Source organism: Pan troglodytes, chromosome X (genome assembly GCF_028858775.2).
Source record: "Pan troglodytes isolate AG18354 chromosome X, NHGRI_mPanTro3-v2.0_pri, whole genome shotgun sequence".
Classification (NCBI taxonomy): Eukaryota; Metazoa; Chordata; class Mammalia; order Primates; family Hominidae; genus Pan; species Pan troglodytes.
In genome coordinates this window covers 63,004,953-63,017,081 of record NC_072421.2, presented here as the reverse complement: position 1 = coordinate 63,017,081, position 12,129 = coordinate 63,004,953, and the positions used below count along the sequence as shown (strand labels likewise).

Below are 12,129 nucleotides of genomic sequence, written 5' to 3'. Positions count from 1 at the left end.
TGAAAGTGATTAAAAAAGAATATTAGCCTTTGCTAGCTTTTCAGAAATTAATCCTCAAGATTGTCTGACTAGACAGACAGAAAGAGAGAGGGAGGTAAACTAAAATAAACGTGGCATAGCAATGACAAAGAACAAATACATATACAAACACAACATGATCCAAAGAATTTTCTAAAATTCATAAGCAAGTTAAAGGACTATCTGCCAGGACAGATGACCATTATGAAGAAGAAACAAGCTTCTATTAAAAGAAGAAGCCAAATAAGCCTACTTCCACCACTTGGAAAAAAGCACCATTCTCTTTTGTAGAACTGACAAACCAGAAACCATTTTTCCCCTGATGGGGAAAACCACCTTTCTTCTGCTTGGGCTTTTTTTTTCTTTCATTCTATATTTACCAAGAAATATATTGCTGCGATAGACAGTTCATGTATAGCAAATCATCAATATAGTTTAAGCCAATAAAAGCCAAATTGAGACTATTAAGTAGCCTAATGCTGTGTAACAGTCCAATGCTTGACTTACTTAAATATATATATTCTTTGGTGAAATTAGCTTCATTCAGTTTTATGTTTTTTGTTTTTCAACAAGGCTGTTTATTTCCCCTGGGTGCAGGAGGGTTGAGTCCAAAAAGAGAGTCAATGAAGGGAGATCGCAGTGGGGCCGTTTTATAGGATTTGGGTAGGTAATGGAAAATTACAGTCAAAGGGGGTTGTTCTCTGGCGGACAGGGGTGGGGGTCACAAGGTCCTCAGTATGGGAGCTTCTGAGCCAGGAGAAGGAATTTCACAAGGTAATGTCATCAGTTAAGGCAGGAACAGGCCATCTGGATGTATACGTGCAAGTCACAGGGGATATGATGGCTTAGCTTGGGCTCAGAGGCCTGACATTCCTGTCTTCTTATATTAATAAGAAAAACAAAACAAAATAGTGGTGAAGTGTTGGGGTGGCAAAAATTTTGGGGGATGGTATGGAGAGATAATGGGCGATGTTTTTCAGGGCTACTTTGAGCGGGATTAGGGGTGGCATGGGAACCTACAATGGGAGATATTAAACTGAAGGAAGATTTTGTGGTAAGGGGTGATATTGTGGGGTTGTTAGAAGTAGCATTTGTTGTATAGACTCATTGGTGATAGCCTGGATGCGGTTTTGTATGAATTGGGAAACTAAATGAAAGACACAAGGCCCAAATAAGAGAAGGAGAAAAACAGGTATTAAAGGACTAAGAATTAGGAGGACCCAGGACATCCAATTAGAGTACTCAAGAGGGTTCAGTGTAATTACTTGCTTGGTTGGTGAGTTTTTGGGCTCTATCCTTGACAGAATCCTCCTTTTTAAGTTGGAGGCTGAGCTTGGTGAGGTGTGCTTTTAAAAGACCATTAGTCAGTTCTACCTTTCCTGAAGATTGAGGATGGTAAGGGGTATGAAGCTTCCACTGAATACCAAGAGCCTGAGAAACTGCTTGGGTGATTTGACTAACAAAGGACAGTCTGTTATTGGACTGTATAGAGGTAGGAAGGCCAAACCCAGGAATTATATCTGACAGAAGGGAAGAAATGACTGTGGTGGCCTTCTCAGACCCTGTGGGAAAGGCCTCTACCCATGAAGTGAAAGTGTCTACCCAGACCAAGAGGTATTTTAGTTTCCTAGCTTGGGGCTTGTGAGTAAAGTCAGTTTGCCAGTCCTGGGCAGGGGCAAATCCCTGAGCTTGATGTGTAGGGAAGGGAGGTCACAGGGCCTGAACAATCCCTGAGGAGTAGTAGAATAGCAGATGAAATACTGAGAAGTGATTTCCTTGAGGATAGATTTCCATGATGGAAAAGAAATGAGAGGTTCTAAGAGGCGGGCTAGTGGCTTGTAACCTAAAAGGAAGACGTTATGAAATGACAACAGAATAGAATGGGCCTGTGAGGCTGGAAGGAGATATTTTCCGTGGTCCAAGAACCATTTGCCTTGTGTGTGAAGACACTGATAGGTGGAAGTTTCAGTGGGGGAGTAGGTGGGAGTGACTGGTGACAAGGAGAAAAACTGCCATGAAGGATAGAAGTTGGAACACTAGCTGCTTTTTTAGCTACCTTATCAGCATAAGCACTGCCCTGAGTGATGGGATCTGATGCCTTTTGATGGCCCTTGCAGTGAATGACTCTAGTTTTTTTTTTTTTTTTTGGAAGTAAAGCTACCTTGAGAAGAGTTTTTATTAAAGAGATACTAATGATGGAGGACCCTTGTGTAGTGAGGAAACCTCTTTTTGCCCATATAACAGCAGGGTGGTACAGGATATGGAAGGCATATTTAGAGTCAGTATAAACATTGACGTGTAGTTCCTTTGCAAGAGTGAGGGCTCAAGTTAAGGCAATGAGTTTGGTTTGCTGAGAGGTAGTGGAGCGGGGCAGAGCGGTAGCCTCAATGATAGATTTCGAATATACTATAGCATAGCCTGCCTTTGCTGGTGTGTAGCAATTAGGCCTGGTGGAACTGCCATCAATAAACCAGGTGTGATCAGGGTGAGGAATAGGAAAGAAGGAAATATGGGGAAATGGAGTGAATGCCAGGTGTATCAGAGAGATACAGTCATGGGGGTCAGGTGTGGTATCAGGAATAATGTGGGAGGCCGAATTGAAGTCTGGGCCAGGAACAATGGTAACTGTGGGAGACTCAACAAAGAGTGAGTAAAGCTGAAGGAACTGGGGAGCACAAAGTATATGTGTCAGGTGTGAGGAAGAAAATAGATTTTGGAAGTTATGAGAACTGTAGAGAGTGAGTTGAGCATAGTTTGTGATTTTGAGGGCCTCCAAAATTATTAGGGCGGGAGCGGCCGCTGCATGGAGACATGATGGCCAGCCTAAAACAGTAAGGTCAAGTTGTTTGGACAAAAAGGCTACAGGGTGCAGTCCCGGTCCTTGTGTAAGAATTCTGACTGCATAGCCCTGCACTTCAGCTGTGTGTAATGAAAAGGGTTGGGATGAGTCAGGGAGAGCTAGTGTGGGAGCAGTCTCTAAAGCTGTCTTCAAGGAACGGAAACAGGAGTGGGGAAAGGATTTAGGATCTATGGGATCAGCTAGATTTCCTTTTGTGAGTTTATATAACGGTTTTGTTAGGATGGCAAAAACAAAAATGGTTTTGTTAGGTATCCAAAGGTGAAAGTATCCAACCATGCCCAGGAAGGAAAGGAGTTGTTGTTTTGTAGAAGGGGTCAGCGTTTGAGAGATCAATCGGACACAAACGGCAGGGAGAGCAGGTGTGTTTTTATGAATTATGCCGAGGTAGGTAACGGATGGAGAAGAAATTTGAGCTTTGGAGGGGGATACCCGATATCCTTTGGAGAATAAATGTTGAAGGAGCAGGAGGGTGTCTTGTTGAGAAGATTCAAAGGAGGGGCTACAAAGTAGAAGGTTATCAATATATTGAATAAGGTGAGAAGCAGAGGGGTGGAAAGAAAGTAAATCACGAGAAAGAGCTTGGCTGAAGTAATGAGGGCTGTCCCTGAAGCCTTGCAGCAGTACAGCCCAGGTAAGTTGCTGGGACTGATGGGTGTCAGGGTCGGTCCAAGTGAAAGCGAAGAGAGTCTGAGATGAAGGGTGCAAAGGAATAGTAAAGAAAGCATGTTTGAGATCAAGAATGGAATAATGGGTTATGGAGGGGTTGTGAAGGGATGTATTGAGGATAGGAGAGTATATGGGTTTGGCACCACGGGGTGGATAGGCAAGACAATTTGGTTGATAAGGCGCAGATCCTGAACTAACCAAGATTAAGGCTTGTCTAGTTTTTGGACAGGTAAAGTGGGGGAATTGTAAGGAGAGTTTATAGGCTTTAAAAGGCCATGCTGTAACAGGCGAGTGATAACAGGCTTTAATCCTTTTAAAGCACGCCATGGGATGGGATATTGGTGTTGAGCGGGGTAAGGGTGATTATGTTTTAATGGGATAGTAATGGGCATGTGATTGGTTGCCAGGGAGGGAGTAGAGATGTCCTATACTTGTGGGTTAAGGTGGGGGGATATGAGAGGAAGATGTGAAGGAGGCTTTGAACTGGGGAAAAGGGCAGCAATGAGGTGTGGCTGTAGCCTAGGAATAGTCAGGGAAGCAGATAATTTAGTCAAAATGTCTCAACCTAATAAGGGAACTGGGCAAGTGGGGATAACTAAAAAGGAGTGCATAAAAGAACACTGTCCAAGTTGGCATCAGAGTTGGGGAATTTTAAGAGGTTTAGAAGCCTGGCCGTCAATACCCACAACAGTTAGGGAGGTAAGGGAAACAGGCCCTTGAAAAGAAGGTAATGTGGAGTGGGTAGCCTCCAGGTATTGATTAAAAAGGAGACGGACTTACCCTCCACTGTAAGAGTTACTCAAAGTGTCTGTAGGCTTTTGAGGCGATCGGGCAGTGTCAGTCTTCAGCCACTAAGCCGAGAAGATCTGGGAAGGAGTCAGTCAGAGAGCCTTGGGCCAGAGTTCCAGGGGCTCTGGGAGTGGCTGCCGGGTTGGACAGTCCGATTTCCCGTGGGTTCCCACACTGATGGGACATGGCTCAAAAGGAATCCTGGGCTGTGGGCATTTGTTGGCCCAGTGGCCAGATTTCTGGCACTTAAAGCAAGATCCTAGGGTAGGCAGTCCTGGAGGAACGCCTGGCTGCTGCGGTTCAGATGTTTGGAAGTTATTGTGTGCTGGAGATGTGGCTGGGGTTTGTCTCGCAGTGGAGGCAAGGAATTGCAACTTAGGAATATGTTGCTACTTGGCTGCCTCTACTGTATTATTGTACACCTTGAAGGCGAGGTTAATTAAGTCCTGTTGTGGGGTTTGAGGGCCGGAATCTAATTTTTGGAGCTTTTTTTAATGTTGGGAGTGGGCTGGGTAATAAAATGCATGTTGAGAGTAAGATGGCCTTCCTCTGGGGTCTAGGACAGTAAAGTGTCTAAGGGTTGTTGCCAAACGGGACATGAGCTGGGCTGGGTTTTTATATTTGATGAAAAAGAGTCTAAATGCTAACTGCAGTTTTATGTTTTTACACAAAAATGTTTTTAAGAGGAACAGTAAACCAGAGAGAAGAAACCTGCAGAACTTTGGAGCCTTACTTACATGTGTTATTTGTAATTATATTTTCTAACAATAAAGATATGTTCCAATTTGAAGGCATTATTCGAGTTTGGCCATGTAAGAGTAAAAAATGGACTGGATATTTGAGTGCCCAAAATCTTTTATTGGGGGCAAGAACCCAAAAAATATAATTCAAAGACTGAGTATGAATATTTGTTAATGTGCTAAAAAAATCAACAATCAGTCATGATGATATTCTTGTCACCCCTTATACTAGCCTTCTGTGTTTCACAGGAAGTAAATTATCAAACACAAATGAACCTTCCAAGAATGTCAAAATGTATCAGTTATTAGCTAAGGACTTAAAGAAAAAGTTCTAAGGCTATGGCTTTCTTTAATATGATAAAACATGTGAAGAAAGAAAAATTAAAATTTCAGAAAATATAGTTTCATAGGTGCAATCAGAAAAAAATCAAGAAGTTAAAAACCAATAAAATGTCATAAAATTATAGCTTACCAAATAATTCCATATATTTACCTCATTTGAGTTTTAGAACCAACATATAAAAAAGGGAAATATTATTTCCTTCATTGTCTAAATAAGAACAGTGACAAATTTTAATGTTACTGTATTTATTCTAACTCACGAAACTCCAGAACTGAAATACAGGTCTTCTGATCTCTAGTACAATTTTTCTTCTGCCTGATAGAATGCATATACCACAATTTGTTCACTCATTCAACTGTGATGAACCTTTGAGTTATTTCCAGTTTTACAAATTAAGTTGCTATGATTATTTGTATACAAGCCTTTGTGTAGATATATTCTTTTATTTGCCTTGATTAAATATCTAAGAATGAAATGACTGATCCATATGGTAGTTGTATGATTAACTTAAGAAGCTGCCAAACTGTTTTCCAAAGTAGTTGTATCAATTTATATTTCCATCTGCAGCGTTTGTAGGAGTTCTAATTGCTCTATATCCTTGCTATTGTTTTATATGGTCCATTTTTAAGCCATTGTAATAGGTAAGTGGTGGTATCACATTGTGGTTTTAATTTGCATTCCCCCAATAGCTAATGATACTGAGCTTCTTTTCCTGCATTTATTTGCTATTGCTATCTCTTTTATGGTGAAGTGTCTATTCAAATATTTTGTGTTTTTAAAATTGTTTTCTTATTGTTGAATTTTCACAAAACAGGTTTATTGAAGTTTAATTCATATAACATACAATTCATCCAGTTAAAGTACAAGAATACCTTGAAAATATTGCATATTCAGTTCCAGACCACTACAAGAAAGCAAATATTGTAACAACGTAAATATCACAATAAAGTGACTCACATGATTTTTTAGGTTTCTATTTCATTTAAAAGTTATGTTTACACTATATTGTAGTCTATTAAGTGTGCAATAGCACTATGTCTAAAAAATGCACACTTTTTTGAAAATATTTTATTGCTTGCCTGAAAATGCTAACAATCATCTGAACCTTCAGTGAGTTGTAATCTTTTTACTGATGGAGGGTCTTGCCTTGATGTTTATGGCTGCTGAATGATCAGGGTGGTGGCGTCTGAAGAATGAGGTAGCTGTGGCAATTCCTTAAATTTGGAAAACAATAAAGTTTGCCAAATTCATTGGCTCTTTCTTTTATACCATTTCTCTACAGCATGTGATTCTGGTTGATAACATTTTATCCACAGCAGTACTTCTTTCAAAATTAAAGTCTATGTTCTCAAACCCCACCACCACTTTATCAAATAAGTTTATGTAATGTTCTAAATCGTTTGTTGTAATTTCAACAATGCTCACAGCATCTCCACCAGGAGTAGATTTCATTCCAAGAAACTGCTTTCTTTGCTCATACATAAAAAGCAATTCCTCATTTATTAAAAAGTTTTATCATGAGATTGCAGCAATTCTGTTACATCTTCTGGCTCCGCTTCTAATTCTAGTTTTCTTGCTATTTCCACCAAATCTGCAGTTATTTTTTCCAGTGAAGTCTTGATCCCCTCAAAGTCATCCATGGGGTTGGAATCAACTTATTCCAAACTCCTGTTAATGTTGATATTTTGTCCTCCTCCCATGAAGTGCACAAGTTCTTAATGGCGAGAATGCTGAATCACTTCCAGAAGGTTTTTAATTTACTTTTTCCCAGATTCATCAGATGAATCATTATCTCTAGCAACCATAGCCTTATGAAATGTATTTCTTAAATAATAGGACTTGAAAATCAATATTACTCCTTGATCTCTAGGCTGCAGGATGAATGCCATATAGCAGGAAAGAAAGCAGCATCAATCTTCTTATACATCTCCATCAGAGCTCTTGCGTGACTAGATGCATTTTCAATAGAAGTAATATCTTGAAAGGATTTTTTTTTTCTGAGGCAGTCTCAACAGTAGGCCTAAAATGTTCAATAAACCATGTTGTAGTGCTGTAAACAGATATGCTGTTATATGGACTTGGTTGTTCCATTTATAGAGAATAAGCAGAGTAGATTTAGCATAATTCTTAAGGGCACTAAAATTTTCAAAATGGAAAATGAGCACTGGCTTCAAATTAAAGTCACCAGCTGCATTATCTCCTAACAAAGAAGTCAGCTTGTCCTTTGAAGTTTTAAAGCCAGGAATTGACTTCTCCTGTCTAGGTATATAAGTCCTAGGTGGCAGCTTCTTTCAGTACAGGGCTGTTTCGTCTACATTGAAAATCTGTTGAAAAGCTTGCCTTCTGCTAGCTTTTGAATTTGTTTGCTCATGCTTTTCTAGTTCTTTTAATTGTGATGTTAGGGTGCCGATTTTAGATATTTCCTGCTTTCTCTTGTGGGCATTTAGTGCTATAAGTTTCCCTCTACACAGTGCTTTAAATGTGCCCCAGAGATTCTGGTACATTTTCTCCTTGTTCTCGTTGGTTTCAAAGAACATCTTTATTTCTGCCTTAATTTCCTTATTTACCCAGTTGTCATTCAGGAGCAGGTTGTTCAGTTTCCATGTAGTTGTGCGGTTTTGAGTGAGTTTCTTAATCCTGAGTTCTGATTTGATTGCACTGTGGTCCGAGAGACTGTTTTTTATGATTTCCGTTCTTTTGCATTTGCTGAGGAGCGTTTTACTTCCAATTATGTTGTCAATTATAGAATAAGTGCGATATGGTGCTGAGAAGAATGTACATTCTGTTGACTTTGGGTGGAGAGTTCTGTAGATATCTATTAGGTCTGCTTGGTCCAGAGCTGAGTTCAAGTCCTCAATATCATTGTTGAGTTTCTGTCTCATTGATCTGTCTCGTATTGACAGTGCAGTGTTAAAGTCTCCCACTATTATTGTGTGGGAGTCTAAGTCTTTTTGTAGATCTTAAGAACTTGCTTCATGAATCTGGGTACTCTTGTATTGGGTGCATATATATTTAGGATAGTTAGCTCTTTTTACTGCATCCCTTTACCATTATGTAATGCCCTTCTTTGTCTTTTTTGATCTTTGTTGGTTTAATATCTGCTTTATCAGAGACTAGGATTGCAAGGGCTGTTTTTTCTTTTTTTTTTTTTACTTTCATTTGCTTTGTTAATATTCATCGATTCCTTTATTTTGAGCCTATGTGTGTCTTTGCACATGAGATGGGTCTCCTGAATACTGCACACCAATGGGTCTTGACTTTTTATCCAATTTGCCAGACTGTATCTTTTAATTGGGGCATTTAGCTCATTTACACTTAAGGTTAATATTGTTATGTGTTAATTTGACCCTGCCATTATGATGCTAGCTGGTTATTTTGCACATTAGTTGATGCAGTTTCTTCATAGTGTTTATGGCCTTTACAATTTGATGTGTTTTTGCAGTGACTGGTACCAGTTTTTCCTTTCCATATTTAGTGCTTCCTTTAGGAGCTCTTGCAAGGCAGGCCTGGTGGTGACAAAATCTCTCAGCATTTGCTTGTCTGTAAAGGATTTTATTTCTCCTTTGCTTATGAGGCTAGTTTGGCTGGGTATGAAATTCTGAGTAGAAAATTATTTTCTTTAAGAATGTTGAAGTTCAGTGGTGGTGTTGCCTGTGTCCAGGCCCTGAGTGGCCCTGAACATGGGCAGCCCCTGGTAGCTGCCATAGCCGAGCTGCCAGTGCTGGACTCTCATGCGCAGTGGGTGCCATTTGGAGCTCTCCTCTGGGAGCGCCACACTATGGTAGTGTTTGTGCAACATTTCCTGTTTTACATTTGCAAGGAATATGTAGAGGATCTGCCCAAAATCCCAAAGAGTTTCCTACAAGAAGCAAATGTCACTCTTATAGTGATTGAACAGTCATCCTACCATCCTATTGAGTCTTTCTGCAAACTGCCTGGATATTCTCATGAAATCTATTTCACCCTGAGAGGGAAATTTATAACAGATTGGGAATGAAAAGAGGTGAAGAAATGGCCTCCTCAGGACAGAGCCCCCATGTGAAGTCAAATATACTCTCAGGAAGCCTTTGGAGCTTGTGGTGGGCAGTGACTGGCCCTCTCTTTGATTTTCAAGGAGACCCAGCTCAGCAAGGTGGAACTTTCATTTTAGGTCCAGGTAACAACATCCATTTTATACACCATGAGAGGAATATGTTGGATCACAAACCTATCAACTCTGTTTTACAGCCTGTGGGAGTTTAGCATGTGAACTTTACAAACAGATCTTCAATTATCCATGTGTGAGTTAACATGGTATCTCACTTTCGACTGGACCTCCTGGAATGTGACCTTCAATGCTGGGGTGTAATATCCCTGTGTAGTGTCTAACCTGCTGTCTCTTCCCAGCCTTTGAGGATTTAGGGAAGCATAAAGAGGCCTTGAACCAGTTGAACTGCATGCTGAGAAGCATCAGTTGTCAAAAATGTGATATATACTTTCATTACTTTCATTTTATAGCTTTTAAAATTTTATACAAAATAACATATATGAATATACAAAATATAACTTTAAAAATTATAAAATCATAAATACCATTTAAATTATTTTACATTATGGTATATACAGTCAATGAAGGAATTTTTTTGGCAATTAATACAAATTCTGATGAAGAATACATAAAGGGAAGGGATAGCAACACAAGACCATTGTATTCAGTGAAGAAAGCAAAATATTAAATTCTGTCAACAATATAACTGCATTTTTATATGTATATATTTACATTTTTGTGTGCTTAGGAAAAAGACAGGAAATAAACACCAAAATGTTGCCAGTAGGTGTCTCTGTGTTAACATGTCTTTTCTGCATTTCCCAACTGTTCTATAATGAGCATGATTAATATTGTGGGGCCAGGAAAAGCTCTTTAAACATTATCTGACAATTTTATGCCCACAAAACAACCTTCAAAAGTGCAAATTATATAGGTTGCAGTCCATGTTTCCACCCTAATTGCTTTACTCAGAGGAAGTGTGGCAATCTGAACATCTCACATATAACCAGTGTCCACAGCACCTTCTCACTACACACTTGCTATCCATTTCACTAGGATTTTTGGGAATTGGGGGAGCTATGGAGAAAAAATTTGTTTTAGATATTTAAGATATGTATTTAAAATACGGTTAGTGTGCTTTTTGAAAGGGGACTATAAGAATTTTATTTTATTTCTTTATTTATTTTTGAGACAGAATCTTGCTCTGTCACCCAGGCTGGAGTGCAATGGTGCTATCTCAGCTCACTGCAACTTCTGCCTCCTGGGTTCAAGTGATTCTCCTGCCTCAGTCTCCCAAGTAGCTGGGATTACAGGCACCTGCCACTACATCTGGCTACTTTTTGTATTTTTAGTAGAGACAGGGTTTCACCATGTTGGCCAGGCTGGTCTTGAGCTCCTGACCTCAGCCTCCCAAAGTGCTAGAATTACAGGCATGTGCCACCATGCCTGACCAAAAATTGTTTAAATTTTTAAAAACTTTATGACTTAAATGTACACTATGGTTTAGTGCGCATTCCTAGAGAACTGGTATTTCTCACCCCCAAATTGCTCTTATTTGGAAGACTGTTGTCATTTTTATTTTTCTAGAATCTTAATCTGTTTAGTTGGGAAGTGTCCCAGAATTCCTGATGAAAAAAGTGTAGCAAAATCAGAATTTTGGTAATTATTAGCAAGTATAATACTGCTTTGAACTCAATGCTTTTATATGAAGCATATGAAGTTACAAAAAATTAATGTATTAAAATATTTAAATATACTTTCATGTTTGTATAATCAGGTTTTTATTCAATAAAAATGAAATTTCTCATTTAAATTATTTTAGAAAAAGAATGTTGAATATTGAACCCCACTCTCTTCTGGCTTGTAGGGTTTCTGCAGCGAGATCCACTATTAGTCTGATGGGCTTCCCTTTGTAGGTAACCCAACCTTTGTCTCTGGCTGCCCTTAACATTTTTTTCTTCATTTCAACCTTGGTGAATCTGACGATCATGTGTCTTGGGGTTGCTCTTCTCGAGGATTATCTTTGTGGTGTCCTCTGTATTTCCTGAATTTGAATGTTGGCCTGTCTTGCTAGGTTGGGGAAGTTCTCCTGAATAACATCCTGAAGAGTGTTTTCCAACTTGGTTCCATTCTCCCCATCACTTTCAGGTACAAAAATCAAATGTAGGTTTGGTCGTTTCCCATAGTCCCATATTTCTTGGAGGCTTTGTTCATTCCTTCTCATTTTTTTTTCTCTAATCTTGTCTTCAAGCTTTATTTCATTAAGTTGGTCTTCAATCTCTGATATCCTTTCTTCCACTTTATCAATTTGGCTGTTGATACATGTGCATGCTTTATGAAATTCTTGTGCTGTGTTTTTCAGCTCCATCAGGTCATTTATTTTCTTCTCTAAACTGGTTATTCTAGTTAGCAATACCTCTAACCTTTTTTCAAGGTTCTTAGCTTCCTTGAATTGGGTTAGAACAGGCTCCTTTAGCTCAGAGGAGTTTGTTATTACCCATCTTCTGAAGCCTAATTCTGTCAATTCATCAAACTCATTCTCCGTCCAGTTTTGTTCCCTTGCTGGTGAGGAGTTGTGATCCTTTGGGGGAGAAGAGGCATTCTGCTTTTTGGAATTTTCAGACTTTTTGCGCTGGTTTTTCCTCATTTTCATGGATTTATCTACCTTTGGTCTTTGATATTGGTG

General features: G+C 39.3%; 1 protein-coding gene and 1 pseudogene across 17 annotated transcripts in view; one reads left to right on the top strand and one right to left on the bottom strand.

Moving 5' to 3' along the window:
- Nucleotides 1-12,129, bottom strand: part of ZC3H12B (zinc finger CCCH-type containing 12B) — a 461,523-nt gene that overhangs the window by 139,284 nt on the left and 310,110 nt on the right. The window lies entirely within an intron of this gene.
- Nucleotides 9,007-9,700, top strand: LOC107971070 (peroxiredoxin-like 2C; annotated as a pseudogene).